The 15,307-nt window shown below is 38.2% G+C and overlaps 1 long non-coding RNA gene across 1 annotated transcript in view; it reads right to left on the reverse strand.

Annotated features, from left to right (window-relative positions):
- Window positions 1-15,200, reverse strand: part of LOC115346601 — a 43,059-nt gene extending 27,859 nt beyond the window's left edge. Inside the window, exons 1-2 of the long non-coding RNA XR_003925177.1 lie at window positions 15,016-15,200; window positions 4,602-4,686 (exon numbers count right to left, since the gene is read on the reverse strand). This is a non-coding gene — a long non-coding RNA (uncharacterized LOC115346601). The remainder of the gene's footprint in view (window positions 1-4,601; window positions 4,687-15,015) is intronic.
- Window positions 15,201-15,307: the final 107 nt, after the last annotated feature.

Here is a 15,307-nt window from a genome sequence, read left to right on the forward strand (position 1 = left end):
GCAACACCACCCCCCCCCAAATCAGCTGAGCTGATTTTGATCTCATAAGAGTATAATGAGATCAAAAGCAAATCCAGAATAACTCCACTGAAGTTGAGTATATCTTCAAAACACTATTTGTGTAATAAAGATTTTAATTTGCATTTAATCTGATACATGATTCCAGTTCCTTTTGTTTTTAATGACATTTAATACAGATTGGGTAGGGGAAAAACCCAAACCAGTTGTTTGTATTCTAAAGGGAATTTCTGAAAACTACTTGTGAAAATTAACTAATGAAAGGAAGTGCTGGGCTATGGCTCTTCTTCTAATGAAATCACCTTTATACACATCATTATTTCTCCAGAAGTAACTTTGGAAGGGCTCTTTATTAATTTATTGCCAGTGGCATATCTAGATTGAACTAAGTTGCAGATTTTTATTGAAAAAAAAAAAATAATCCTCTTGTCACCTGATGCTACAGGGACAGGCAGGTTCTTTTAGGTAAAGTCTGAATCTAGATTATGATTATTGTATCACATGCTGATTATTAAGAATTGGACCTGATCTGCAAAGGGCCCAGGTGACTAAAAGCCTAGGTAACTAAAGACTTGAGAGAGTAAGAAAGCTATATTGATTACTAGAAATTCTGCTTAACTGAAAGCTATGATAATTGCTAAAAATTCTGTGTAACAATAAGCTATGCTAACTGCTAGAAATTGTAGATAACAATAAGCTATGCTGATAATTAAAAATTTTGTCATAATAAAGCTCTAACTGTAACTACAACCCTGTGTCCTGTCCTCATTCTACCAAGAATCCCCAAAAGAACCTGTATGTTCCTGTAGCATTGGGTGACACCTCTGTAAGATTTTCCTCTTTAAAACTTCACTTTTGGTGGCAAAGAGCAGTTGTCTGTACAAATATTGGTATCAGTATTAGTGTAGTCGTAATCCAGTCGTGTATGGATCTGGTTGAACTTCAGAAGCATCTGTCCTTACATTTTTCAGAAACATGTTTCTCCACTTCAGTGCAAGTTTGCTTGCCAGATGGCCTCTGCCTCTGGCTGTATCTTTCATTTAAACAAGAAAACAAATGAATCTCAGAATTGCAGCAACAGCCTGGGACTTCTGTTTCAAAAAAGGTCCCAGACAGGTGTTGAAATGCTAAGACTTCCTTGAGTAAGACTCTGAAGACAGGCTATTAGATTTAATATCACAGATACTAGAGTTAACATTAGCTAAGGAGCATGTTTCTGAAGAGCTCTATGTGACCGTTGGATCACTATGAAAACTTCAAAATGTAAGCTGTCTTTAATATTCTCTAAAAGTGTCTGACTGTTATTTGTCAAATTTACACTAGTAGTATACAAACTTTATGGGAAACTTAACAAATATTTCCATTAACAAGGGGAGCAGTGTAGTAGGTTCAATAACATGCTAAACACAACAGTGGCTAAACAACTCAGTATCTTACTCATTCTAGTGACCAAATGTGGGTAGAGCTTTTAATGTATGAATATGCAGTTGGACTTCTCACCACGTAAGCTCTGGTCTAATTTTATTAACAGCAGTGAAATTAGGCTGCATTTCTGTGTTTAAAAAAAAAAAAAAGGAAAATCTGTGAAGTTTTTTGTATGCATGCATATTATATGTAGTGCAACAATTCAGTCATTAACACGGGAACCTTTCTGTTAAGTCTGTTACGCTTAAATTGGCAAATAATTTCTGAAAACTTTCCAAGATCAAGGTCTATGCTACTGCTAAGAAACATTTTGAATAGAATTTGCTTTGGCTTAAATATTAGGGGTGTGTTTAATTCATCCTGCAAATTATTTATTTTTCTTTGTATGCGTGCATGAGCTTCCCTCTGGTGGATGGTCTGTAATTTACACTACCACTGAGCATTTTCAGACAGCTCTGTTTGGACCACTAAATGTAAATTATAATTGATATTTCCAGCTTTTGCATATTTATTCTGAGAATCAGAATTTCACTTCCAGATGCTGAAAGTCTTTGGGCTAACAGCCTCTGCTCAAAGTGCATCCACCCCTCCATGCAGTAAGAGCATGCCTCTAACAATTTACAGAGTAGCTGATGCACGGGAAATCTGTATCACGTAACTTGTATGAATAGCTGCACCAAAAATACTTTCTAAATCCTCTCTAATTTTTGTCTGCAGAAGGATCCCCTGGATGTTTTTCTAGTAAGTGATTGTAGAAGAATGATCACCAAGTACTGTGTATCTGCTGAGATGCTGGAAACTGACGTTAGTAACCTTGTTTGCCTGCTAATGCTGCAGGGAGGAAATTACTAGTCTAAACCCCTTAGTTCTTCAGCCATTGAAACAAGGTAGTATTTGCAGGATTGGTATAGCTGTCTTACAACAAACTCAATTCAATGGTACTATTAACGACAGTGTGAAAGTGGAACACTTTGCCTTGATCAGAGAATTACGCGCTAGTTCATAGTTGATCTAATGTTGCTTTCTTGATGATGGGAGGGTCTCCTATAAAAATGGGATCTCATGGTGGTGTGCAGCAGCTAATAATGTCTCTTCTCTGCAACTACTGCAAAGGAAAGTGCAGTGTAGGAAGAGACACGTACCAGACATTTTTAAGCTCTTGCAAACACTGTGACAGCAGCCCATGAGGTAGCAAGTACAAAAAAGAACACTCTCAGTGCTTCTTTACCACCAGAGAAAATAACTTAGTGAAGAGCTACCCGGGGATCAGTTCCAGAATATAATAAAAGATGTGTACCTTGCACTATAAATAGAAAGTTTGAAATATTCTGTGCCATGCGCATTGTTGTTAATCAGTCTTCTAATAACATTACAAAATTATATCCCTTAGCCAGCTCAGTAGCAAATAACGATAGTTATATATGACTGACCAGAGAAAAGATTTCCTGTTTGTTATGTTCAGGGAAAACTGAGGAGTGCTTACAAGGCACCTGTTGTACATGCATCAATACTCACTTACATATTGGTACCTTTCTTACCCTAACAGAATGATCACAGACAATCAGAACACATTTCCAGCAGTTGTGAAACTACTCAAGTATATGGTGAAATACTTTCCTTGGACAGACATGCCAGGTTCATGAGAGTAGAAGTGCTAATTAAGATAGTGTAGAACTATATTTTATCATTCTGACTATCAGCACAAATACGAATAACAATTATGCAGATATTATGGAAAACTTATAAATATATTTTCTCAACATTATTATGAATGTATACAGTTTTAATTTCCTGTTATTCACAGCACAAGCTTTCAAACAGTAAATGTATAGATTTGTTACAATTTAAGGTGAGACTTTGGCCTGTTCTAAAGCAGCTATCACTAAGCTACTATTTGTATGTACACAAACAGTTGCTAGCCAAAATCCTTATCTACACAAGCATATCTGGCACCACAATTGCTACTGGGTAAATCAAATAGATTGTTTACATACTCTTCCTTTTGAGTAATAAATTACTGATGACAAATACTGCTTGGATGATTTGCTGCCAAATGTTACTAGATTTTTTTTTATTGTTTAGCTAAACCTACTGCCTTTCCTACCTCGTTTGCTGGGATTGCATGTAAATATTATACTACTATAGGATCAATGTCTCTTTTTGTTATTTAGCAGTGTAATGAAAGAAAGTCTTTAGCAGTGCATCTCTTAGTGAAGGACCCGTGATTAAAAAAGCAAAGCCATACTTTGCTGTGCATGTGCTGCAGCAACAGATGATAGCTGGTTTTTTGCATGTAAACCAGGCATACACTATTTCCTATAGCATACTCTTACATAAAAGGATCTGTCCATGTAGTTATCTATTTTCAGCACAGGGTGGCACTGGGAAATCATCCATATTGTTTTTTTGGCTAAGACTGCAGGCCTTGGAGGTGTAGCCTTTCTCTGCACATGGTGCATGGCTTTCAAGGCTGAGACCCATAGAATTGATTGTTTTGCGTAAGAAGGTTAGATGATCGTGACTTAAATTTCAGTATTGTTTCTGGTTTATTGATAACTTTATAGATAAAAATCACAATGTCTTTTCTGTCTTGCAGATCCTGTTATTTTCTAAATACTCATATTTCTAGCTTTCTTAGTTCTGTTTAGATATATGTCCATTTCAAATGTTACATTCTGCTGTAACTAATACAATAAGGGCAGCTCCCTCCACAACAAAAATAACGGAATCAGATTTAATCTTCTATGCCTCTGAAGTAATAAAGTTTGGAAAGTTTGGCAATGATATTAACAATTGTTCCGTCAGCGTAGTTTCCATTAGTGTGTTCTTGTAGTTTCTTTGAAAAGCAGATCAAATTGCAATCTCTCATGTTGTGAAACAACCCTGCTTAGCAGATTTGAGCAGCTTCCAAGTCTTATTTAATTCCTTTAATACACAAGCATTGAGCCACTAGCTCAGGCCCTAGTGTGACATGAAGCCTTGGTTTTGTGGCCTTACACCAGGATGCTGGTCAACTGTGCTGAAAGTAGAAAGATTGTACTAATTTTATGAGGAATACAAGGATTTTCTCCTGCTCTGTGGCAGCCACCGTAGGTGTGTTAGCTGAAGAAGCTTGTAGAGGAACACTTATGCCCTCAGTCACTTAGTAATTAGCATACCTGGTATGTTGTTCTGCATAGCTAGAGAAGCTAGCACGTTGTACCATGCTGCTCTTCAGAATGATCTTGTCCAAGCATTCTTAACCTGAAATAAAAAGTAGTCAGGATTGATTCTGAGATGCCACACACAGCTACAGTAACAGCTATTTACTAAACACACATATAATATATTGTATGGAAAAACTGTAAGATACGCAATCTTCAGGCACACGTAATTTTCTATCATTCTGTAATGTGATCTATTGCTTCTGTAGAGTTTTTATTTAATATTAGAAATGGCTATGAATAGTAACTTCTCCACTAAATGAAGTAAGTGTTTTCACTGGCAGAAAGTGCTAGCACCATTTTCTTAGTTAAAAATCTAATTATTTATGGATTTTAATAGAATGTAAGGTTAACAGACTCTTAAGTCATCTGATCTCATATTATTCTTACGTTTGACTCTTGAGCCTAATAACATGATCTGGGTTTAGGCACTTTTATATCTTATGTTCTAGTGTTGAGTCAGACCAAAAAGTCCTTTTAGCCCAGTATCTTGTCTCTGATGGCAGCCAAAAGCAGGTGCCTAGAGAAAAACACAACAACAAGCCACGTGTGACTATACTTGCCCCACATATTCTCCAGCATTTAGCCAATTACAGCTGAGGAGTTTCCTGAGCCAGGTATGGTTTCTCTGTGTTTCATAAAGCTTTGTGGGCATTTACTCTGTAGAGTTCCTAAGTCTATCCTTGAACACATGTAAACTTTTAGCACCGCAGCTTTGATACATGCTGTGTGACAAATCACCTCCTTTTGTTTGACGGTCTCCTGTTAGCTTCATCTGGCTCCCCACAGTTCATGTGTTGGAAGAAACAGTGAATAGTTGATCCCTGTTCTTCCTTTCCATAGTCCTTATTTAACTAAACCCTACACCTGTCAGTCATTTCTTATTTCCAGACTGAAGAGTTCTTACATACATGATCAATCCCTATATAGAAACCATTCTACACTTTTCATCATCCCTGTTGCCTTCTCTCTTCATTCATTTCTTTTATATTCTCTTTGAGACAGAGGAACAGACTAGTCCTGAAGTTTGAGTTCAATTAAACTGCAGTGTGCTGCAGAGGGAGAATGAAAGAAACCAAGTTACATGGAGGTCTAAGATCCCTCATCTCAAGTCTGTCTCTTTCACCCTGCTACAGTGTAAAAAGGAGGATAGCTTGGCTGTCTATACTTAAACTGCTGTCAAAAATGTCCTTATTTTTTTGAAAATTGGGGATTAGTTTAGTTTATATTCAAACCACAAAAATAATAATTAGCTTTTTTTTTCTCAATGCCAGTCTGTGCTCTAGCATTTAGAAGACTTTGTTCCAAAGGTCACTGTGTCATTCTTCCTTCAATTACTCCAGATACTCCACAATCATAGAAATCCTCATGTGATGCAACTACCTTGTAATCCTTAAACCATAGGTTGTCCTCTGTCTGGTAGAGCTTTGTATCTCTCTCTGCTGTGTGTCCTATTCTGTGCTTAAATCTTTCAAAGTCAAGTATCATTTAAATATGCCATTATTTGGTATTGTATGAAAAGCAGTTTTAATTGTGTATGTTATTTTTTCTTGGTAGCTTTGTGTCTTGTTACGTCTATCTGCGTGGGAAGCATTTAGGCCTCAATGGTATTGAATGGTACTTCTTTAGTATCTATTCTTTCCCTACACAGCAAATGTGTGACTACTTTTTTCATGATTGCTGTTTTCCTGTCTTTTGAGTTGCTACACATTAACCAAGTTGCGTGGTATTCTACCACAGTATTACTGAAACTACTGCTATAGCTCTGCTGCCTTGATTCCCCTCTGTATTAGCTGGATGTACTTCATGTTGGTACAGCAAAACGTTTGCTACGTGCAATATATCCCGATAGAGAGTGCTGGTTTTCGGCACATTTTGAGGTCTGTTACCGAGTGAAAAACAGACTACATTGTAGGGAAAACATGGCTAGGGCTCTTGCTAGACACTGCTGCTGAGGATCAGTTGATCAAATTATTAGGGGTCCCCCTCATGACAAATCACACATCCAGTCACAAACTTTATCCAATTTCTAGTTCTCTGATTCAGGTTTTGAACAATATTAGCCTGAATCTATAGTTTAGGAGGTTTGCTAGGTTATTATAATCATGTAATACTATCTTCTATACAAGGTTATACAGACATCAAGAAGACAACTCTAAAGCATGTAAAACCAGACATTTAAACAGAACTTAAACTTTGAAAATTGTTAGCCTTTCTATGTTGTTTGAGAACAGTCATCTTCTGTAAGCACAACAGAAAAAATCAGTACGGTCTAGCAGCTTGCCAAAATGAGGAAATATCCAACAAAACAGAGTGACAGAAGCTTTGAGTGAATTGTTTTCTCCAGCTAATCGAGGCATCTTTGCAGCCCACAAACACAGCAAAACTGTTGTCACAGGTTACATTAGGGTGAGGTCCAAGTAGAATAGTTGAAATTGCCTCATAATGGTATATATCCTTTAACAAGAAATCATGAGACCGATTTATCTGCCACATGAAAGCTCATATATTTCTTGCTATCAGCAGAAAATTTGTTTTTATGTCACATGATAGCAGTACTCATTTTCTACCACTTCTTCAGCTTGTAATCTGAGCAGCTTCACTTCCAGCTGCTAAACACTGATAAGCAAATGATTTTCACCATACCACAAAGAAACTATTAAGAGTGTTATTCTAGTAACATATTGGCAATGTAGCATGTTAGCAATATTTAAAGCATCTCAAGCTGTTTATAGCATATTAATTAAAAAAAAAAAAAAAAGAAAAAAAAAAAGTTGTTCCACTAAATCCATTTTCTCAAAGTACTACATCCAGGCAGTCTCTGGCAAGCTTTCCCTTTCTAACAACTGCACAAATGTCTTTAAAATATCATTTTGCAGTTTATCACATGACAAATCAGTTCACTGCCCCCTGTTCAAAATGCCCTCCACTCAATGTTAATCCCAGAAATGGGTTAAATGAATTGGTGGAATTTTATTTGAATTGTCATTTTATATTCTCCTTGTATTATTTGCCCAGTAGAACTATCAGAATAACTGTCCTAAGTTTGATCCTAGCTATGATTTGAACAAAAGGATTAGAATAATGACCTTCAAAAGCCCCTTCCAACCTTAATTTTCCTGTATTTTTCCACTGCCATGTTTGACACAGCCTGACACAATGCTACTCACGATGCTGCTGATTAAACCATCTTCCCATGATTAACCATTCCCAACTGCCTGTGTCCCTCAGCCTAGAAGGGAACTATGCCCTTATAGGAATCACCAAGCAGTACTTTTTAACTTAACATGCCCAAGGGGTGGGATAGTAAGTATTTGTGCACAATTTACATACATTTATAGGCTATTTATCTCTTTCTTTGGAAAGTGCTATCAGCCAAACAGCAGATCAGGCATTTATTTTTACATGCACTGACAGTCAAAACTCAGATCTGAACAATTAATTTTGTTAATGTTGTTCATTTTGTTTGTTTTTTAATGTTAATTAAGAAACTTAGGTAAAATTTGGGTTGGTCTTACTTGGTTCTTAACTGTAATCAGTTTTCCTACTCATATATAGTTTTTGATGTGATCATCTGGATTTGAAGGATAGAAAATAAATGGGTGGTCCACATACCTTACATCTCCACATCTAAGATGACTGTTTGCTTTATAGATGCATCTTTTAGTGGTATTGCATACACATTTCAGATCCAAAGAGCCATAATTATAAAATGAAGAAAAAAAAATATCTTTATCTATCCCTTAAACTCAGTTAAACTCATATCAGCTCATTTTTTAATGCACCCACTAAAGAGAAACTCTCAGATTGTTTCTTAAAGACTGAAGTGAAGTCTCTCAACAAATATGATCAGAGACAGATGGTCTTCCATTCTTCACTGTTTGAACAATTTAGCACTGAAAACAAATGAGTGAAACTGTAATGAGACTAGATAAAGACCAACATTCCCCTCAATAAATTACTAAATGACTGACATCAGTTTCAGTTCTTCTGGATACACTTGTGTTTCCTGAAATGGATTCACTTTTGTCAGTAGTCAGTTGGATCTAGTAGTAGCAGTGTTGTGTCTTTTTAGAAGTAACTTTGAGCTAGCAAATTTCCTAAGCCCCGTATTTCTCAGCAACTTCCCCGATACCCTGCCCAACTGGGATACCAAACAAGGTGTGACACTGGATGAAATTGCTTATTAAACAGAAGAGTGGTCTCCTTGCCTTTTCATTATATGTGGGCTAGAATCCTGAAATGCTGCTGTTTGACTCATGCTACATGACAAACAAGATTTCTTTTGCTTTCTTTGACAAGTATGTCACTGTGCCCTAGCCACTCTTACAGTCTTGTAAGACATGTTAGCCTTACAATAACAGTATGCTGAATTCTGCTTTTTCTCTAAATCTTCTTTTCACCTGAGAAGTACCTTGCCTGCAGATCAAAACCACCTTGTTAGCCTTCTACCTCAGAGGGCACAAATAGTTTCTCTGCACAGCAAAAAATGTCAGGTTCTACCACTCACGCAACATGCTGGGAAGTTGTTGTAATTTATGGGAACTTGTGCAAGACATAAGCTGTCCTGAGGGTTCAACCTACTCAGTTTTCATCACAACATAGATTATATTTTCAACTCTTTTCCTCATATATTCATCCTACACAGAATTGTATCTCTCCTTTCTGTATCCCCCCTTCCTGTGCTGCCTTTTATTACTCTTTTTTAATTCCATATTTTCCTAGCTTCAGTTTCAAAATTATTTAGTGGCCCAACCCAGAACACCAACTCTGAGTAAATCTTAAGTAAAACTCCCAGTATCTTAAGTACCAGAATACTTGCTAAGAATTTCTGACTCCTGGATTCTAACAAAATTCTCTTTGACTGAGTAGGAATTTAGCTTGTTAGTCATTAGATCCTCACAATTTACTATGAAGCTCTATTATGTGGATGGTTTACAAGGACGAATTGATCTGCTTTAGCAAAACGTGAGCCAAAAGAGTAATATGATCTCTATTATACAGATTAAAAGTTTGAAGATAGGAGAGATGAGTGGCAGGATCTATTAATTGTGGCTATCCTACCTTGGCAAATGGCTAGGCTCTGATGTTCTAGGTTGATATTCACGTAAGCCTGCATTTCTGTACTTCCACTATGCAATTGCCCTCTTCCCTTTTTTCTGGCCCTGTTCTGCACTGTAACCAAATTCACCCTGAAAGAGACTGAGGAACTGATTTCAAGTCTTGTTTACTGTCCTAACGCTAGTGAGCAGCAGCATGGGGAACAATATGGAAGTGAATGTGAAGTGCTGAGGAAGCAGGGAGAACGGAAAGTATCTTTGCAACCCTGGTTCAAATGCATGTCAGATTGTGTTCTGGGACTATACTACTGCACTTATATGCACGTATAGCTGGAGTTTAACAAGTGCAGTGACTTTCTAAAAAGTCTGCTAACCTGTCCAACAGTGGATTTAAAAAAAATTTTCTTTGCTAAAGGTAAGAAATCAATACCCTCTTCAGGCAGTCCAGAAGTGGAACCCTCCCCTGGCTAAATTTAACAAAACTGGGCTGCAAATTGAACTGAATGTCTGGTATATTTATGGAATCTTTCATATTTAAAGTTTCACTCTGAAGAAATATTATTATACAACCAAGTGCTGCTATTTAAAAAAAAAAAAAAGCGCCTCCTTCCAATGCATACTCAGCTTTCAAGAATAATACATGTTTATGACCGTCCACATTTCAGGTCAGCTGCAACATGTAATTATTATCACAGGTCAGTCACAACTGTACTAAAACCAAAATACACTGTACAGGTATGACTGACTTCAACTGGGTCTCAAACCATTCTTGAGAAGGAAGGGATTAAACTTGCTTTTTGCCTCCTGAGTTGAGTTTTAAGGGCTGATTTTTTTTTTTATTAATAAACAATTATCTTGATCTCTAGAAAGTGAAGAAAGATCATATTGGTGTTCTATGATTTTATTTTAGTCCTGGTTTTTCAAAATACCAGGACTAAACATGGTATTGTCATGTTAGTTTGATTGGTTATGTTTAAACAATGGCCAGGATTCCTACTGATGTAGGAAAACTTAGAATGGTAAATCCGTTGTGTCAAGGAGCACTGGAAATCCTTGTGGTACAGATAGAAGAATTATTAGTGGGAAAACAAATTGCCAGCTTCACTAAAAAAATCTGTATTCTCTAATGAAGCTTAAAACTGAACAAGTGTGCTGTTCTGAATGTGAACTTTATAGAATCTGACTCCTTGTGGCAAAGTAAAACACTCTAGTCTTTCTAAATTCCTTATACCTCTGTACATGTTAGTTTTTATCAATGCATAGGCTTATGGAGGTTTCTGCGTAGGCCTGGCTTTTCACTAGTTGATTCCTTCCTGGCCTTGGGCATAAGTTCAAAATTGTGCATATCAACATAACTTATTTAAAGCTGAATACTTGGGCTGGTCTGTGATGTTTGGGGGTTGGAAGGAAGGAAATGTGACAGATCTGTATTATAATATTTTCCAAAGACAAAGAGAATTTTTGGGAATTCAAGAAGAGATGTCATACTGATGTCTGCAGGAAAAAATGAAATGGGCAGCAGATGGTGTCTATACACTCAGTAACATGGAAGATGATGAAAGCAAATCACAGTAAATTCACCCAAATGTTATTTTTTGTATACATGATAATAAGCACCTTATTAAATCTTTTACCTTCTTTCTTGTCTAAGAGGCTTCTGCAAGTGTCCATATTTCACTATTCTAATTTTCAGTAAGGTTGGATTCTGGGTCTCTGGGATAATTCGTATTGGTGCAAATTCAAATGCAAAATCAGGATGGCTGGTAAAATCTTGTGAGGTGGTAAAGTTAAGATAGCACATTTCTTAGAGATATGACTGATTATGATTGTGTTAACATATTCTGAACTTGGTAAATTCCTGAATGAAACACATTAGCAATGGGGAAAGTGCTGACATGGGCTTCTGCCCACAGTGTAGATCTGTGCCAACACTTGGGTGTCTTCACATCTTTCTTTGAAACTTGCTGTTTTTCTACTAGTGTGTCTAGCTCAGCACAATTGTGTTTGGGCTTACTTGAGCCAATACAAACACTACTTAAATGGCAAGGACCAGAAGCAAACAGGGAATTCTGTTAAATCAAATAAAAGATGTTTAAGCAAATATTAGATTTCTGGAAAGGATTGTTTCTTTTTAATAACCAGTGTGCAAACTCATATCCAATTCACAGGTTTTGTCAAGTTGCCAGTGCAAGCCCTCAAGGAGTCTTAAACAAAGATAATGCTACTGATATTGTAGTTTCTGGTGTTTAATATAGTTTATTTCTGGTGGGCTTTTTTAAAAGAAGTAAAGAATATTTTCTTAGAAGACTGATCATGCACATTAAAAAAATTGTCTACAGTGGTAACAAACTGGCCTCTGGAATATGGATAATGACTTTTTTCACCTCATATATAAGTGAAAAAGGTGCAGTACTGCTTTTATCAGTAGTTTCAACTGTAACAACTTCCTTTTTTCAATTCTAGCCAGCTTTGGATACAAAACATGTGAAGGAAGAAGTATATAGCATGTACTTTTTATAATAATAAGCTTGCTGGTATTTTACTGGCAGTTCAGACTTGTAGATGGTTCTGTTATTTCTTGAATTTGCCTTGGATGATGACTAGTAGAATTCGTGTTGCTACACATTGTCATGTTCCTGAATTGCAGTTAATCTACAAATGCCCTGCTGTCAAGTCATCCTTTGTGGAGGAAGAGCTGGATTGCCCTTCTAAGAAAACAGCACTTAGAAATAGTTACACTGACTCAATTAATAGCAGGGTATCATCAACTGTAAAGCAATGCTAAAGGACTTTTCAGTGTGTCAAGGTTCCTCGTGTTTCTTGGTGTAAGTGACAATAGGACCAGGCACTCAATGTGAAAACAGAAATTTGCTGTGCGTATTTAAACAACCTTACAAAGGCAAAGAGCTTAATTTACTTTGTTTTTGAATGTGAATGGTCCTGATCTCCCAAAAGGAGACAATAAGAGAAATAACTAACATACACTACTTGATTCATCAGCCGAAAGACCGTTATCTAAAGAGCCTGGGCTTGCAGAGCAGGAGGAATAGCAATTATGTGCTTAGCTGACCTTCCCTGGACAAGAATAAGACGGAAAGGTTTTTAGTGAAGTATGAAGATATTCCCAGTTGCCAGAACAGCACACAGATTTGTAAAAGAACTATCAAAACTGATTTGAATTGAGTATGGAAATGTCTCTGTGTGATATCTTGAGTAGAATCAGTAAAGCAATGGTTACAAAAATGACACGTGATGATCAAGGACACAAATAAGAGCAATCAAACTGGTAAACACTGACAAATGCAGTGTTTACCTCAAGACTAAAAGGTCTGTGCTCTGAGAGGCCTACAGCAGAAATGCCTTATCTGCAGAAGACCTGCCTTCAGGTAACAGGAAGAAGGCAGCAAGTTTACAGTAAGCCATACAGGCCATTCTTCTTTCTGTTAGCTCAGCAGGAAGACAGACAGTTACTTCAAAAGGATGGAACAAAGACAACAGGCAGTGAGCTTGCCCAAAATTTACAGAGGATGAAATAAAAGACTGAGACAAAAAAAAAAATCACATCATAATAACTCACTCCTAAAAGGCACAGAAAATCTGTCTAAAAACTGCTTTGATGCTACCCAGGGGAACCCAAGAGATGCAGTGGGGACTTGACAGCTGCCATTCCTTGAACTTTGTGTCATAGCACACGTGATCCTGGCCTGACTATTTGGACACGTGCCTTTCGGGGCTTTTGAGTACAGGGGTATGAGAGAATGACTGTGAGTGACTGAAATCAGTTTTCTTTAAATACTGTTTTACCCTTCCATAAGGTCTTTCACTGCATTTTGTAACATTTAATTCCTACACCAGGATCAATGTCGCAATCAGTTTTATAGTCAGTCATACTTGCACATCCTGTAGTTTGTTTCAGCAGGAGGTCATTTCAAGTCAATGCTTGCATGGTGACTAAGCACCTGTCTTTGGGACAGGCCTTTGGGTTTGTTGGATGTTGACACCTTTCCACTCATTGTAAATACACAAGGTGTGGTAGCTGCCTTGAAAAAGGTAAGTCTAGATTTAGACTTAGCCTTAGCTTCTTTGAGTGATTTGCTGCATTTTCTTCCTCTGTCTTATTTCAGGAGAAAGATGTGTTATCCTCCTCCTTCCATGTCAAAGCCAAGGTACCCCCATCATTTTTCTAAACTTCTGTCAATAGACTATGTATATGTTTTACCAGATTCTGACTTCATGCACAATCTTTTCAACATACCTTTCTGCAGGAGTTATAAATGTTGTTGAATACTGAATTCAATGAGGCAAGAACAGCTTCAATTTTATACCTTACAGTGTGTATAGCTAGTAAGAGTTACCAATTCAATGAGTAGTTTTCTACTTCTACTTGCCTCTCACTCCCCTGTCTTCATTTGTGATATTGTTCATGCTTAGTGTATTCACCACTCAAGGTAGGAATATTTCTGAAATTAGTAGACACACTGAGGGATGTAGGAAACTGTGAAGCAGAAACTGTAGTGCCCTTGTTGCAAAGTAACCCTATCAGAAATAGCTTTACCCTGAGCATGAATTGGTAACACCTGGCTCAGAAAGTATATTTCCACAGCAGTAGTAGATACGTGAGGCAACCAAGGAAACCTTGTCTTGCCCATAAGCACAATCATGACTGATCATGAGATGTGATTACACTGCTACCAAGTACTATTTTTTTCTCCATTTAGTTTCTGCTTCTGTGGATACCCTTCCTCCTCCCCTTTGACAACCAGACACCCACCAAACAACACGTACTTAAAACTGAGCACGTAACTCCTACTAACTGGTATTGCTGAAGCACAAAGGCTTATATGCCTTCTGGTTTTAAATGACTGTAATTACAAGTCTACCTGTTCTTGTTACATGTATAAAGGCCTAACGATTTTTTTTTAGGATTGCCAAATGCCTGACCTCAATGATACTCTGTACCAATTAGCTGTCACATTAGTCAGGTGTTGCCTGAAGTACAGCTATGCCCATGAGCTTTTATATCAGATGCCCTGTCCCTCGACTGTGTACGGCTAAAATTCCTAGCTCTGCTAAGTATTTTTGTTTTTCCTTAAACCATTCTGACCATGCCACTCACGGGCTACCTGTTTTTATGCATAAGTTTTGCAGCAAACGCCCCTTACTTCACTTTCAGAAATCGTCACGATCACACAGCTGTAGATGTAGTAACGTGAGACAATAGGTGTTCCTCCCGCAGCGCGCCTCCCTCCCTGAATGCGTGCTGTCAGCCGGGACCAGAGGCCTCAGCCCGCACCTGCTGGGCGCCCTACCTGTCCGCTACGCCTCACACGGGCCAGGCCGGGGCCGCGGCTGCGGCACGGGCCGCGGCAGCCGGGGCCCTCCGAAAGGCAGGGGGTCCGCCACATTTACAGAGGTTTCTGCGGGGCCGGGCACCCAGCGGGGCCGTTGCGGCTGAGGGGAGGCGGGCGGGCGGGCGGCTGAGGGGAGCGCAGGTTCCCGCCGCCGCCTGAGCAGAGGCCGCTCGAGCCCACGAGCCGAGCCCGCCTGCGGCTGCTGCGAGAAGCGAGGTCGCGCGGCGGCTCCGGCTCTCCGCAATCGGCT

The sequence above is a fragment of the Aquila chrysaetos genome, chromosome 9 (genome assembly GCF_900496995.4).
Source record: "Aquila chrysaetos chrysaetos chromosome 9, bAquChr1.4, whole genome shotgun sequence".
Lineage (NCBI taxonomy): Eukaryota > Metazoa > Chordata > Aves > Accipitriformes > Accipitridae > Aquila > Aquila chrysaetos.